We start from the raw sequence: 12258 nt of genomic DNA, 5'->3' as shown, positions 1-12258 counted from the left end.
CCCGTCGGACAGTTTCATGCCAAGGACAAGGAGTTCACATACCGTCCAGGGGTCACCTGCTATGCTTGTGGTCAACAAGGGCATTATGCTAAACAGTGCCCGAAGCCAAGAGACTCAGCACCCAAGCCGAACAATGGTGGAAACAATCCAGCCCCCAAGCGCAACAACTTCAACCCCAGCAACAACCACAGGAAGGGTCACCTGAACCATGTGACCAGGGAAGAAGCGCAGAATGCCCCAGACATCGTGCTCGGAACGTTCCCTGTCAACACAGTACTTGCCACGATTTTGTTTGATTCTGGAGCTTCCCATTCGTTCGTTTCGAAGAGTTTTGTTTCGCAACACGGTTTTCCGATACTCCCCTTGGAAAAATCTATGATCATCAAGTCCCCCGGAAATAAGCAAATCGCTCAAGGTTACAGCCAAGGAGTGGTCATTGAGTTCGAAGGACTACAATTCCACGCGAATCTCATCGTGTTGGAAAGTAAAGGACTGGATGTCATTTTAGGGATGGACTGGTTGACCACCAACAAAGGATTCATTGACTGCTTCAATCGGACAGTGATTCTCACTCACCATCACGGCAAGACAATAAGAGTTTTCGCTCAAGAAAGGCCACGATCACAGCAGCCAAAGCTGAACAATATGGAGATTGCAGAACTGAGGAAAGTTCCAGTGGTATGCGAGTTTCCAGATGTGTTCCCGGAAGAACTGCCAGGCATGCCACGAGACCGAGAGATAGAATTCAGCATTGAACTAGCACCTGGCACCGCTCCCATCTATAAGAAGCCATATAGAATGGCACCCTCAGAATTGGTGGAGTTGAAGAAGCAGATAAAGGAATTGTTGGACAAAGGATTTATTCGAGCCAGCTCCTCACCTTGGGGTTCGCCTGTGTTGTTCGCCAAAAAGAAAGATGGGACACTGAGGCTGTGCATAGACTATCGAGCCCTCAATATGGTCACCATCAAAAACAAATATCCGATGCCACGGATCAATGATTTGTTTGACCAGCTCGCACAAGCCAAGGTATTCTCAAAAATTGATTTGAGATCGGGATATCACCAACTGAAGGTACGGACAGAAGATATCCCCAAGACAGCATTCACTTCCAGATATGGGTTATACGAGTTCACAGTGATGCCTTTTGGACTAACGAACGCCCTCGCATATTTCGTCCACCTCATGAACAAAGTGTTCCTGAAATTCATGGACAAATTTGTGGTGGTATTCATTGACGACATTCTGGTTTACTCAAGGACACCAGAAGAGCATGCTGAGCACCTCAGAATTGTTTTGGGAGAATTGAGGAAACATCAGTTGTACGCCAAATTTAGCAAGTGCGAATTTTGGCTAAGACAAGTTGGCTTCTTGGGCCATATACTGAACCAAGAAGGCGTGGCCGTAGACCCAGAAAAAGTCAAGGCCATACTGGACTGGAAGCCACCCGCCAATGTTACTGATGTGCGGAGTTTTCTGGGAATGGCCGGATATTACAGAACATTTATTGAAGGTTTCTCCACTGTGGCAATACCTATAACACAGTTACTCAAGAAGGACAAGAAATTTGTATGGACGGAAGCATGCAAGCAGAGCTTCCAAGAACTCAAGAAGAAGCTGACAACCGCACCGGTCTTAACTGTGCCAGACATACACAAGAGCTTTTGTGGTGTATTGAGACGCATCCCGGAAAGGACTCGGATGCGTACTAATGCAGGATGGCAAGGTTGTCGCATATGCCTCCAGGCAGCTGCGAAAACATGAGGAAAATTACCCAACACATGACTTGGAGCTAGCAGCAGTCATACATGCACTCAAGGAGTGGAGGCACTTTCTGTTGGGAAATCGCTGTGAAATATATACAGACCATAAGAGCCTCAAATATATTTTCACACAGCCAGAGCTGAATTTACGCCAACGACGCTGGTTGGAACTGGTCAAAGACTATGACGTCGGCATTAACTACCACCCAGGGAAAGCAAATGTAGTGGCCGATGCCCTTAGTCGAAACCCCAGCCCGGACAGTGACGGTCAGCAAAATTTGAGGCCTGAGTTTCAGCGAGAGTTCGCTAGGCTCAACATGATGTTAGTCTCCGAGGGCACCGTATCGAACCTGGAGATACAACCCACCCTGGTGGAACAAATCAAGAAGGCTCAACAGGGACATCCCAGCATCGAAGGCATAAAGAAGAAAATGAATCTTCGTAAGACTTCCGAGTTCGTCACCGACAGTGAAGGAACATTATGGTACCGAGACAGACTTTGCGTGCCTAACATTGAGGAACTCAAGCAACAAATCTTGACGGAAAGCCACACCGCTCCATACTCGATTCATCCTGGAGGAACCAAAATGTACAAGGACATTCAGGAAAGGTTTTGGTGGCATGGTATGAAAAGAGATATAGCCACATTCATTGCTTGTTGCGATTCATGTCAGCGCATCAAGGCCGAGCATCAAAAGCCAGCAGGGCTACTCCAGCCAAACAGGATACCGGAGTGGAAATGGGATGAAATAGGAATGGATTTCATTGTCGGATTACCCCGATCACAACGCGGAAATAACGCCATATGGGTTATCACAGACCGACTAACCAAGGTTGCTCATTTCATTCCCGTGAAGACTACCTACTCCACACAAAGACTGGCAAAGCTTTATCTCTCTCGTATAGTTTGCTTGCACGGAGTCCCAAAGACTATAATATCAGACCGAGGCACCCAATTTGTCTCCAAATTTTGAGATCACCTACAACAAGCTCTGGGCACACAACTAGCCTTCAGTACAGCATACCACCCTCAGACTGATGGACAGACGGAACGTGTGAACCAGATCCTAGAGGATATGCTAAGAGCTTGTGTGCTCACCTATGGATCCAGCTGGGAAGAGAGTTTGCCGTATGCCGAATTTTCTTACAACAACAGTTACCAAGCCAGCTTGCAAATGGCACCCTTTGAAGCATTGTACGGACGGAGGTGTCGTACCCCACTGAATTGGTCAGAAACAGGTGACAGCCGTATCTTCGGCCCAGACATGCTTAAAGATGCCGAGGAGAAAGTTAAACAAATCCAGGACAGACTCAAGACGGCACAGAGCCGCCAAAAGAGCTACTATGATCAGAAGCACCGTGAGGTCAGCTTTGAACCCGGTGATTCCGTATACCTCCGAGTATCTCCTATGACGGGTCTACAACGGTTCAAAATTAAGGGGAAGCTAGCCCCAAGATTTATTGGACCATTTTGTGTAAAGGCACGAAGTGCCATGGTAGCCTACCAACTAGACCTACCCAAGGAGCTGTCAGACGTCCATGACGTGTTCCACGTCTCACAGTTAAGAAAATGTGTGAGCAACCCAGAAAAGCATGTACCTCATGAGGACATTGATATGCAACCAGATCTCACCTACAGAGAAAGGCCAGTAAAGATTTTAGAAGAGTCTGAACGGAGGACCCGTCAGAAAACGACAAAGTTTTTCAGGGTTCAGTGGAGCAACCACACTGAGGATGAAGCTACATGGGAAAGGGAAGATTTCCTTCGGGCAGAACATCCATATCTATTTGAGGACCAGCAGAAATCTCGAGGACGAGATTTTTCCTAAGGGGGTAGGTGTTGTGACACCCATGTTTTTATTTGGATTTTTTCGAATGATTTTATTTGACTTGAGGGGAGTGATTTAAATTTTTCTTCAAGAGAACTCTCACTCTCAAATATTTTTCTTTATGGCAAAAGTTTTATTTGGATTCAACCAAGATCTGTCTTTGGTCTTGGAGGTTCTTGCTTTTCACTTGGACTCAAGACAAAATATTTTCACTTGGGAAATGACTTTTGAAAATCTCCTTGAAATTTGCACTATGGCTTTTGGAAAATCCTTTGCCACTTTCAACAATTCCTTCTTGCCATGGCCTTAGTGCAAATCCCCTCGTCTAACCCTTTCCTCACCTTTGGATCATGATTTGCATCAAATCCAGCAAGTTGAACCTCCCCATGTATTTATTTCCATTTATATTCTATTCAAATAAATTTCTGCCTTCTTTCCTGGCACTTGGAGATTTGCAAAGGAACTCCACTTTCTGTCTCGATTTTTGCCCCCAAACCTTTTTCCCCTCCTAGTCCTTTGAACCCTCAACCAAGAACCATGAAGATCCACTGGTCTTCAGTTCAAAATTTTCAAACTACACCTGCTGCAAGTTTGGACCAGATTTGTCAAATTTGGAGGAATTCATTCAAAACCTTCTCCAAAAATTCCAAGTAAAATCAGGCAGCCTCTGGGTGCATTGAGTGGTCACCTCACCAAGTTACAGCTCCAAAAAAATTTATCTCATTGCAAAATCCTCCTGTTGAACACCTGCAGTGCACTGTCTGTATCAAGTTCAGAAAAATTCAGAGATTCGGTCAGTGGCTTGCTGTCGTTTTCTTCAGAGAAGGACATCGATCTCGCCAGTACCACCGCGTCGCCTTGCTCCTCGTCCCCGCCCTCTTGTTCCTGCACCGCACGAATGCCTAGCGCCTTGCGGGCGTCGGCGACGAGCAGCAGAAGGTGCGCCGCCCCGTGACTGACGCCGGCGGCGGCTTTGCGGACGCGAGCGGGAGACACGACGCCGACGACGCCACCCAGCGCCGCCCAAACCACCAGAGCTCGCCGCGTGGCCTTCCACTCCCCCGAACGCGCTGCCGCTCTCGTCGTGAACCGCAGGGCGCGGAGCGCGCTTTCTGCCGCCGTTGAGCCCGTGAGGTCACCTCACCGTGGACCGACGCCATTACGCCAAGGCCATCTCCGTTTAGCTGTGAAACGACTCCAGTAACCTCCACTGATGCTGCCTGGCCACTCAAACCTCCTGCCAATCCACTGCTCCGCTGTAATCGCTCGCCGGAGATTCTCCGTTCACGGCCACCCCGTCGATCTGCCTTAAATAGAGGCCCCGAGCTTCAACTCGAGCACCCACCATCCCTGCACTCCCCCTAGAGCAAGCCTAGCCTCTGGTAGAGCCCCGAGGAGGTCTCCTTCCTCGACTCCGGCCGCCGCGACCCGCCACGGGATCCAGCCCGATTCGCCCCCGTGTGCGCTCCTCCGCCTCCATTCTCTTGCCAGTAGCTTCACCTTGCATCCCTCGTTCTGACCCGCGCCTCAATTCGTAGTTTGCAGCCCTCCACCGGAGTTCCCCATCCTCACCCGAGCCGCCGTCCGTCGGAGATAGTGTCGCCGTCGACGTGGTGCTCCCCGTTGGACGAGTCCACCACCCACCGACGCGGAAGAAGACACTGAAGCTCTTGGTACCCTCCGTTTCTCCTAACTCGCCGTGGTTCGACGCCGGCGTCCACCGCAGTCTTCGGGGGCCGGCGAGCTTTTTAAACCTGACAGTTGGACCCCGCCTGTCAGCCTCTATTCTATTCTCCTCCGAACCGTTTTCTGTTGGCACCTTCGGGCAAATACGTTTTCTCCTTTGCGCTTACGCATTCCCAACCGAAGCGTTTTCTGTTCTCTCAGTTAAAACCCTGGAACTTTTCTGTTTCATTACAGATAAGTCCCTGGACAGAAACCTTTATAACTTTTTAATAAAAAGGAACTTTTGAGTGATTCTTTTTCTGACAATCTTCAAATTTTGTCTAGTTTTTTATGGGATTTATTTGAAAATTATTTGGAAATTTTTCTGTGCAAGTGTTGGTTTTCACGTTAGTACCCGTTTCGTGATTGCCGTAGGTTCCGGAAGAGGTGAAGGAGCCGCGAACTTCGCCGAGCTAGACTCCGACTTCTCCGAACCAGGCAAGCACGTTTTGAACATTTGATATGACAGGTCTTTTGCATGTTCGCGTGAAAGTTTGTGCGTGGCATATGAGTATTGGTAAATACCTCGTTGCTTGTAAGGCAACGACCCGGTTGTTCCAAAGTCGCGATGATCTCTGATGAGAGATGGCCTAATCATGTGGTGACATGAAGGGCAGCAAGGTGGTACTATTGTAGCATACCAGCCTTGCGTCATCCGACTTTCTCCGACGTTAACGTGGTTGGAGCCACGTTATCGTTCCCTTCCCGCATGTTCCAAAGTTGCGATGATCTCTGATGAGAGATGGCCTAATCATGTGGTGACATGAAGGGCAGCAAGGTGGTACTGTTGTAGCATACCAGCCTTGCGTCATCCGACTTTCTCCAACGTTAACATGGTTGGAGCCATGTTATCGTTCTTTCCCCCTTCCGTGCTACCACATGTCTCATTGCCAGGATGCGGTTTAGTAAGTTGGTAACCTCTTTCCGTGTACACACCAAACAGAGAGGCCGGGATGATGGTACCTTGGCCCAGGATTAAAGCCAGTCATCCGGTCAGGGGCCATGGGTGTTTCCGGTTGGGACCGAGAGGGGGGGCACCCCCTTAGAGCGCGCGTAAAGAAATTTGATCCCATGCTACGCGAGGTTGTAGCCTCCCCGTCTCAAGGTTTTTCTTGAATGTTGCCGAGGGTGATCCCTGGCTTCGGATGGTTGAATTGGGTGTGTACTGGTTAGACGTGTTTCTTCCAAAACACCGTAGACGGAACTAGTCCCCGTGACTACTGAAATCCGTTGGCTGTGGTTAAGTACAAACTCTGCAGAGTCAATTCTGTCCAAATCATCGTATCCATGATCAAGTAGTGTAAACACTATATCCATATCTATCCGTGTGAAAAACTTGTCCCCGGTGAACAAGCTCAAGTGGTAAATCCAGTTTTATTGTTATTCCTGTGGATGGACTAACTTTATATTTGTCGCATGCTTGTGATAATTTATGTTCCCGAACGATTGTATTATTGAGCTGTGATATAAGCCCTTTATGTGACGTCGCGCAGACGTCCGACTGTGGCGTGTTCTTGTTTCTTACTTTAAATATAAGCCCTTTATGTGATGTCGCCCAAACGTCCGATTGTGGCATGCACTGTCTTTATTTCCTGTTATAAGCCCTTTATGTGGTGTCGCCTCAACGCCCGACTGTGCCATTATTATTCTGCATTTTCCTCTCGAGGAGTCTTTCAGACACTCGTTTGGCACCCGCATTATTATTCCGCATTTTCCGCTCGAGGAGTCTTTCAGACACTCGTTTGGCACCCGCATTATTATTCCGCATTTTCCGCTCGAGGAGTCTTTCAGACACTCGTTTGGCACCCGCATTATTATTCCGCATTTTCCGCTCGAGGAGTCTTTCAGACACTCGTTTGGCACCTGTATTATTATTCCGCATTTTCCGCTCGAGGAGTCTTTCAGACACTCGTTTGGCACCAGTATTACTATTCTGCAGTTTCCGCTCGAGGCGTCATTCAGACCCTCGCTTGGCACCCAGTATTTATTATCTCCATGTCTGAACGCACGGGTTAACTTGTTCATATGCTTCATGTTTGCATTTGTTATGTTTTATGTCCGAACTGTCTTGCGAGTACTTTCATAGTACTCACATGGCTTGTTGATTTGGCCAGATGTTGACGAAGGCGATCTCTTGGATGAAGAGTTTGATAGCGCGTCCGACGCCTAGAGGAGTCCCAGTCAGTCCTGCGCGATCCCGGATATTGGTCACTTGTATTGTATACGCTTCCGCCACCCGCAATAAGTCTTCTCGAGCCTCACTCCGACGCTCGAAGAGTTGTAGTCTTCTGGAATCATATCACTCGTTTCGCGATGATATTTCCACCACCGTTATTATCGTGAGTTAGTAGTTTGCCACCCTATCCGCCGTCTTGTTTTAGCGGCGTGCATGTAATAAATTGTTGGGCAGTCTCTGCTCAACCTTGTATTATATTTAGTACTCCTGGTATTTTTCTTCTGTGACCAAGATATTGTCTACCAGTGAGAAGGAATTCTTCCTCGCTGGTCCGTAAAAGGGATCAGTCTCTCAATAATTATTTTATTGAAAAACCGGTCGTGACACTCAGCCCCGAGGGTGAACTACTCCCTCCTCGTCATGGAGAGCGCCGGGATGATGAAGATGGCCACCGGTGAGGGATCCCCCCACCGGTAGGGTGCCGGAATAGGGCCGTGATTGGTTTTTGGTGGGTACAGAGGCTTGCAGCGGCGGAACTCCCTATCTAGGTTATGTTCTGGGGGTTTCTGTATATATAAGAGGTTTTGGCATCGAGAACAAGTCAGGGGGGTCTCCGGGCTGTCCACGAGGTAGGGGGCGCGCCCAGGGGGGTGGGCGCGCTTCCCACCCTCGTGGGCAGCCCGGGACTCTTCTAGCCCAACTCTTTTACTCCATGGCCTTCTTCTGGTCCAAAAATAAGCTCCGTCAAGTTTCAGGTCAATTGGACTCCGTTTGTGTCGTGGAATTGTCACGGCAGATGTCCTTGGGCTAGGACTTAGTCGTGGAGCCATCGCAACTGGGAAGCTTGAAGGGGTTATGCGGGACAAGGAACACGAGGGTTTATACTGGTTCGGCCCCTTACGGTGAAGGTAAAAGCCTACGTCCAGTTCGAGGTGTTATTGATTAGGGTTACAATCGCCAGGGAACTAAACAGCTATCCCGGCTCTCGGAGAGATTGTTGTCGCCCTTGAACCGCTGCCGGGTCCTCCCTTTATATAGGGAGGCTGACGCCCAGCAGCCCTTAGAGTCCCGGCCGGCTCATAAGAGCGTCCGGCTCGGACTCTAATCAATACTTGCCTTACACTACAAGTCTACTATAACAATGATTGTAACTACGGGCTTTAAGCCATATCCGGGTCTCAGCCCATCTCTGGCCCATTATCTTGAAACTTAGCTCCGGGCTTCTGGTAATGACCCTTGGAGTAACCCGGCCATCCTGGCGGGTGACTCCAAGGTCTATATCCTCAACATTAGGCCCCAGATTGACTTGAGCCGGCTCGGGTCAATCTTCAGCTCTGCAGAAAAAAATCCCCGGCTTCTATTCATGTAAAGGTCATAACCTGGAGTGACGTCATCCTCTGGACTCTGGGTAATCCGCCGTGACGTCATCCTCCATTAAGTCCGTTTTTACTCCGCCAGATCCGCAACGGATCTTTGCTTTTACTGTCCTTCCGGGAATCGAGGCGCCGTGAGGGGGAGATAACCACGCCGTGGCCTCCTTGAACCCCGCGCCTACTTATGACCCACCTTATAAATAGGCCGGCCCGGCACTCTCTTCTCACACTCTCCTTCTTCTTCCTTGCGTTGTCGTTCCTCTGCCCGAGCTTCTACCGCCGCCGTCGCCGTCGCGCCCCTGATCTTCATCGACCCGGCTGCTGCATCACCCTGACCCGGACCAGATAACGCCGGCGACCTCCTCTCTTCCTCAACTCCGGTGAGTCTTCTCTGCCTTGCTAGAATAGATCTGCGGTAGGGTTCCTTCAGTTCTTCGTGTTCGTCACCATTGCCCACAAACTCGGTAGTTCTTGTTGCCACCGTAGTTGGTTGATCCTTAACCTCGCGTAGAACCACTGCGGTAGAGGTTTGAGACCCATTTCATCTGTAAGAAACCCTCTTTTTACTGCATAAGAACTGTGTTCAACCTCAAAAACTTCTCCTGCCTCTGTTTTTTAGGTCTAGAAAACTTTCTCTGCTCCGACTACTTTGATCCAAAAAAGTTACTGTAATATGTGAAATCTGTTTACCACACTTAGTAAAAACTGCAGTCCTTGAATCTTGGCGGCTTATATTTCCGACTTAGAGAAACCACGCGCCATAGAACTTTCCGGTTTAAAGAGAATAATGCTCTGTAGTATCTTCCGACTTAACCGCAGTAAGCCGTAGACGACCAACTTATCCTGAAAGCCCCGACGGCTTAGATAACCCACCGTATCAATACATACCATTAGTCCCCTTCATAAGCCGTCATTGTAACTTGAATGATAAACTCCGGCTTGTAATTAACCCGGACACTTTTCTCTTCCTCGTAGACCACCAACCGTCACCATGCCTCCCAAGGCTCCCATCACTTGCAACTGGATGAAATCCAGCGTCACCGAAGAGACCCTGGCCAACTTCGTTAAGTCCGGATATCTGCCTAAGAAGGAAGTGATGTCCTACCGTGCCCCTGACCCGTCCGAAGAAAGGCCACAGCCGAGAGACGGGGAGGTAGTGATCTTTGCCGACCATATGAGCCGGGGCTTCACACCGCCCGGCTCAAAATTCTTCCGGGACGTGCTCAACTCCTTTGATCTTCGGCCTCAGGATATAGGACCCAATTCCATATCCAACATCTGCAACTTCCAAGTTTTTTGTGAAGTATATCTTGGAGAAGAGCCGAGTCTGCTGCTCTTCAGAGAGCTGTTCTATTTGAACCGCCAAACCGAGTGCGCAAACGGTCCAAGTCTTAGAGTTAGGCGGCATCTCCATCCAACGGCGCAGGGATTGTCTGTTCCCTTACGCAGAACCGCCAAGTCACCCCAAGGACTGGAACATGACTTGGTTCTACTGCCAAGACACGTCCCCGGCTGATGAGAGCCCGCTGCCCGGCTTTCGCCCAACGCGCCTGGAGCCAACTCATCCATTATCCGACAAGCTGACTGCCGCAGAACGCCAGCCTCTGCTTCCAACGATCAACAAGATCAAAGCCCTGCTAGGCAATGGTCTGAACGGAATTGACCTGGTCCGGGTCTGGATCTCATGGCGGGTGATCCCATTAAGCCGCCGCCCCGGCTTAATGTGTGAGTACACCGGGCGAAAGGATGACCCGCAGAGGCACAGTCGCAATGATCTTCCAGAAGACGTTGCTGAAGAAGAGACCAAGGCTCTTTTAAACGAGAGCCTGGCAGACTGTGGAAGAACCGGGCTAGCCCCGTTCTGCAAGACCAATCCAGCCCCAGCTGTAAGCCGCTGACTTTAACCTTTCCATTTTGTTTTACCTGTCATCTTACTAAGAACTCATTACTGTATTTCTCAGGCTGATGATAAATTCTGGCGGGTCAAGTATGACCACGAGGCGGCCAAGAAGGCCAGGAAGGCGAAGAAAGCCGCCAAGAGAGCCGCCCCTCGCAAAAAGGGAAACAGACCCACTGCTTCGGAGCTGCTGCAATTAAGCGATAGCTCCGAGTCAGAGGTAACCCTTAAATCTTTTAAATTCTTGCAGTATATGTTGTCTGATGCTGTCCGCCTTATCAACACTTGCTTATTGACAGGATGACACCGGCGCCAGTAACCCGGTGGTCGAAGAGGTAACATCACTTTCCTCCGGCTTGGAGCCTTTACCACAGCTGAAAGTCCGAAGGGTAACCCGGAAAGTAAGCTTTTCCCATCCATTAGCTCATCGAGACCCTCAATTTCTTTTGAAGCAGCAGGTTCACGAGAGCCGGCGTCACACCCGGGCCCGCAAGGACGCCGACCTCTCCACTGGGTTACCCGACGCAACGAGGAAACGCCGCACTGAGGTTTTTTCTCACCTGTACCCTTTTCATCCGTTGGCGGGTGTCATCCGTCAGCCACTCAACTCTTCTGACTCCAATTACCAGGAGACCTCCCCCTCCTCGGGTGACTCCATGCAGTCAAGTCTGCCAGCCTTCAAGACTGCCCCCGGGTAATAACAATCTCCTTACATTATCTGCCTGCACTTACCCTTTGTATGCCTAACACTTCTGCCTTTTCAGTGCCCAGGCAAAGCTCACCAAAAGAGCAAAGAAGACCAGGTCAGCCGGAGTGCCCGACTTGCCTGAGCCGGAGACGACGGCTCAAGAGCCGCCAGTCGCCTCCGCCCCTGAAGCCACCATTCCCATGGATACGGCGCCTGAAGCCCCCGCCCCGACCACCAAGACAACGACCGAAGCATTAGCTAACCCGGAGGCCTCCGGCTCAGCCCCACCAGCTAACGACCCGGACGTGGTAATTACCCGGACAGAGTTTTGTTGAGCCGGGGAGGCCGACCGCGCTGGCCAAATGCTCCGCGAGGGGGGAGTTGCTGCAACCCCACCGGGTGAATCTGGATCTCTCCAGCTACACCGACTTAAGTATTGAAGAACTCGTCTCAGGCTACATCAGCCAGGTTCACAAGAGCCGGGACGCCAAGATCGCCATGGTCAACCAGATCCAACAAAAATCTGAGGTAACCTTCTGTTGTTCTCTTACTTTCCGCATAGTGATCCTTGCCATTCTAGCCCCCAAGTCTAGGACTTATACTTGAATATGTTGTAGACTTTAGATTCCGGCTTACTGAACTGAGCCGGCCGTACATAGATAGATACGTTCAATATGCATTAGCCCCCAAGTGCCAAGTGTCTTTGCTTGGAAAGCGCTTGGGACTTTTATAGAATGACTGTTAATAACCCGGAAATATATGCAGGCTGTTGGCAAGAAATTAGAGTCGGACCTGGCGGATCTCAAG

This window comes from Aegilops tauschii, chromosome 2, assembly GCF_002575655.3.
Source record: "Aegilops tauschii subsp. strangulata cultivar AL8/78 chromosome 2, Aet v6.0, whole genome shotgun sequence".
Taxonomy (NCBI): domain Eukaryota; kingdom Viridiplantae; phylum Streptophyta; class Magnoliopsida; order Poales; family Poaceae; genus Aegilops; species Aegilops tauschii.
Note: the sequence above shows the minus strand (reverse complement) of the source record.